A 5,002-nucleotide genomic window follows, 5' to 3' on the forward strand; every position below is an offset into this window, starting at 1 on the left:
ATATATAAACAATTAAATTAATACTGTAATAATATTATATACTGGAACGATAATTCGGATTTTAGGTTCTATCTTTGCACTTCTTTTGCAATCTCCTCTATTTCATCGTTTCCCAAAGTTACTTTACCATAGCACCTTTTTTGGGCTAAACAAAATTTGGCGGCACCCTTGTAATACTAAAAAAATATTTTGGGACACCTCAGATCAGTTAAAAAATACTACACAGTATGTTCCGGAGACATTTTTATATGTCTCCAAAACAGACATTTAACCTAAGTGTTTGTGGTTGGGTATGTATGAAAAAAAAACAGTGCAAAGTAAATAAATGCAGTTATTTTTAACTTTTCATTATTTCTTTTTGATATATTTTGTGAAAGTGGATTTCGTTTGTGGCATGCACTTTAGGATATGCTGCTCTAAATAACACAAAATTATTCAGCATGTAGTTATAAACTATGAACATAATAGATTATATTTTTCTAGTATCTCTTTCACTATGTAATCCTTACGGTAAAAAGTTTACAAAATAACAATAGCCTTAAGTCTAATGAAATGTTTACCATGGAGATAATCTATCAATTATCTAGATTATCAGCATAACATTAATTGGAGTGATGTTAACAATAATGTTGATTTAAATAGTTTCCCTTATTTTGAATAGGCAATTAGTACTTTGTTAATATTATTGGGCACAATAATGATTGTTGTGATTTTTATATGTCTTCAATATAAAAGGAGATTAGATTAATTTATAAAATAGGAAATTATAGAAAATTATAATGTTAAGATAGATGTTTTAGTTGAATTTACGTTGTTGAATTGTGTAGTGTGCCTATATGAAATTTGTGATTGTGAATTGTAGAGTGCCTGATGATCCGGGAAATCCCGAAACGTTGTAATCGATGAATTATGTTAAAATAAAAGAAAGTTATTATGGAAGAATTATTCAATTCACCTTATTAGATAATTGCACCACGTTTAGGTTAATTGAACCTAAATTATTAACCATAAGATTAACTGAAACTTATAAATTTTATATTTATATAAAAATTTTTTATAAGTTGGATGTTAGAAAAAAAAACTAATAGATTTTTATTTAAATACTTACTTAAACAAACAAATAATTAATTTATCCGATTTACAACCCCTTACATATACTAATATTCTTCACAATGATTTTTAACATAATTATAAATTATACTACCTACTCGTTAGATTAAAAGTTGACTATATGTAATAGATTGTGATTGTAGGGAGATAGTCCGGATGGTGGTTGATACAGGTACAGAATAGTAAAGGTTAGCAAAAACAAAGTTAATCTTTACTATATTGTATCTTTATTGACCACTATCTTGCTATAATATGATACCAAAACTAAAATATAGAAGTATTATTTATAATTTTGTTATATATATCATTGTTATTTACAATTGGCAATATAGGGGTTTATGGTAATTAATTTTTAGAAAAGCGACGAATTCTTAGGTATTCCAGGAAACACATAAAAACTTTCCTTTTTTTAATTCTTAGTATTTGGAAACCACATTTTTTAAATGATTCAATTAGAGTTTATCAATTCAGAAAATTAAAATCTGTACCACTACAATCCTTGATGAGTCAGTAATTATATACAGTAATTAAAATTTAGCCTAAAAGAAGTAAAACTTTTGCTCAGAAAATACAAAAAACGTGCAAAATTTTAGAAAACCTTCAAAACGTACAATTTTTGCAAAATAAAATCATTTTTATTTACATACCTTCTCAACTATTCGAATAACTGTCGAGGTTTGGTGGAATTCGGAGCTAGGGGACAAAAGAGGCAATTGCACGATAATCAGGTCGCTATTTTTTTTTTCTTATCTCCTAAATTTTTATTTAGAATATATACAAGAATTATACTTTAAAGCAAAATATATACATCAGCAAATTGGCCTTTCCTCTGCTTCATAAGCAATAAGCGATTTTAACTCGATTAGTCTGGATAAGATATTAAGACAGCATGTTAAGCTATTAAGAAGATAATGCATGCATGCTCTAAATATGGTCAAGATATAAAACATGTTTTGCCGCATACTCTAACAAATATTATTTCATAAGGAGTAGGTTGGTCGATGTACGACATGTCACAAGAGGAGATCATAACACAAATATAAAGGAAATCCTTCCCTGCCGGACCCGCTCCGCCAAGACCCAAGGAAAGCGACGGCCCTATATCATTTTTAAAATATTATCTTAAAACGGGAAGAGCAGACTTTAAGATAGTTAAATCGAGCCATATTTAAAAAGTGCCTAAAATTAAAAAAACGGCATGAAGGCTTGAAGCCAAGAAAAATTGAGTTTCAAAATCGCCTTTTTTTTAACCTTAGTCCAAAGAATAAAAACTGTACTTATAAAATTTGTATTTTTTGTTGTCGATCATTTAATTTTGTTATCATTTAAAAGACATTAATTAATACTATTAGTTGTTAAAATTACACATAACATGACACAAAAATAAAGGAAATCTTTCGCAAAACAGTTAGTTTTTATGATATTCTCCAAAATAAATTCATAAAATATTTATTTCTAGTTTTTAGGACAAAGTTTTTGATTTATGAAAAAAAAATATCTCAGGAATCATTAGTTTACACCGTTTATCTCTGTAGGGTATTAAGTATATTTGGTACAAGGGTACTCTGGTAGTTTTTAAGATATTTGCTCATGAATATGGAATTTTGTCCAAATGACTATAAATCAATATTATGAACATTATAACTCCTAGGAAGATAAACTTCATAAATCATTTTAATATAAAATAGTAAACTATCTTTAATTTGAGCAACAATTATGTGTCATGTCACCTGAGATATAGATTATCCATAATAAATTCACCAACTACTAATTTTTCAGAACATGTTTTGTGAAATATTGCTATTAAAAGAACTGTATCTCGAGAACTATTGAACGTTAGGTCATTTCATATTACAGTAAATTTACACTACTTTAAATGATGTTCTATTGTTGTAGATAGTTTTCCGAAAACAAAATTAGTTTTTTTTTGTTTTGAAAAAGCCGCCATTTTTTATTTCTGCAATGTTTATTTAGTGTTCATCAATTTGGACTTGGAGTTATGCTAAGTTTTCATTACTGTCATAAAAAATTGGGATGATATAACTGACTTTCTTCTCCTCTTGGGCTCTTGTACTATTTCCTCACCTACATTTTTTCCTCCGACATCTAAAATCTTATGTCGTTTTTTTGTTTTCATAATGTTCTTTCCCCTGCTTGTAATGTAACCGCAAGGCGTGGAGGCGTTATTATAGATAATTAAAAATATTTCATGTGGCCACTCCAAGACCATTAAACGGATAATAAGTGGTGCATTAGACGGGATTGCGACAGGAACGAAGAGAACGCACGGCGGATCGGTGTTGCGGGTTAGCCTCTCGGCGGGTCTGTCTCTCGAGGAATTGTTCAACTCGGCCAAGGTCGGATCTTGATGCCTGGCAAATGTCTGACTGATTCAGTCTCATTAATTTCATCCATCTTCAACACTAATGATTAACTAATTATCAGGAAGGGTCTAATTGACTTATTAGTCAACTAAATGGCCAAAATAAAGTGTTAAATAGGACACATTAGATGTGTATTTAACTAATTAGAAAAGATCTATTCAATTATTTCTTTTACGGGAAAGATGAGTTTCTAATAATACAAACAAGAGAACAGAGAGGAAAACATAAATAAGCTATTAGATGTAAACATATGAATACGAGAAAATTTGAATTTATTGTTCGTTAATTATTGACTAAAAACTTAATATTTAACTTCTGAAAACTACCAAAATTTAACTTTACTACATAAAAACAATAAGGCACGTGACACAAATAGAGAAAATAGAAAAATTATATTTCTAATTATGCTTGTTTTCTGAAGTAAATTATATGGTAAAATTCTACTGAAATATACATTTTTTTTAATAATTTATTTATTGTTATTTACAACTGTATACACATATATACAACAAGTAAATTTGCTGTAGGTGACATAGTGACATGAAACAGACATGTGGAGAATCTACCCACTGATAGAACTCCAATAACATTTCTAGAGGAGAAGATCTTGAGGCCATCTTCTTTCCAGACGCCTAGGAGGATTATTAGGTAATGAAGGTGAAGCCAGGTTAGAAACAAGTGAATTTTGGTGGTTGAGAAGTTTATTATGCAAGGAATGGTATCTGGTTCTGGCCACATATGGAACATTGAGGTCCTGATGGTTGACTTTGATTTGTGACAAAGTAAGGAGCATTAAGGATTTTGGACTGTAAGGATTGGATTCGGGAGGAATTTGATGGTTTAGTGGAGCCCCAAAGCTGGACTCCGTATGTCCAGATAGACCAATAGTCATGTCGATCAATCTTTTGTAATGGATTGGCAAGAAATATAGAAATTAAATATGAAAATACACTTAATTTGATATCATTTCCCAATATTAGTCTTTAGTTGTTTGGTTAATGTCGTCAAACGAGTTTACAAGTACCCGTTTATGAGCAGTTTTATGTTTTTATCACTGTCCAAAGAATTGTGATAAGTAAATGTATTACACATTGTTAGCCAATAATGTTAACAATAAGTTACATGGATTCTACTTCCACGCTCCATAATCTTTTGTTAGAATACCATAAAAAAATGGAACAAGTTCTTCCAAATTAGTAATAAAGTTAGAAAATTATTAAAAGAATACATTGAATTCGATTCGAAATTAAACTTCAATAAAATAAATCATTCTTTTGTTTTAAAAAAGTCTGGATAATTTTAATTTATTTTGAAATAAGCTTTGATTTGTAATTTCCTTGCAACAAAATTCCAGAAAAGTGATTACGCTTACTGAAAACATAATATATGTGATAACTTTCAAGAGGTTAGTTAAATTCATTTTAACCGATCAAAATTTTTTTTTATAAAAAGTTAGAACCACTGTTCCTAATGAAACCTGCACCGTGAATTTTACGAAATATTTTTAA

Source organism: Halyomorpha halys, unplaced genomic scaffold (assembly GCF_000696795.3).
Source record: "Halyomorpha halys isolate HHAL.00 unplaced genomic scaffold, Hhal_1.1 Scaffold286.1, whole genome shotgun sequence".
Classification (NCBI taxonomy): domain Eukaryota; kingdom Metazoa; phylum Arthropoda; class Insecta; order Hemiptera; family Pentatomidae; genus Halyomorpha; species Halyomorpha halys.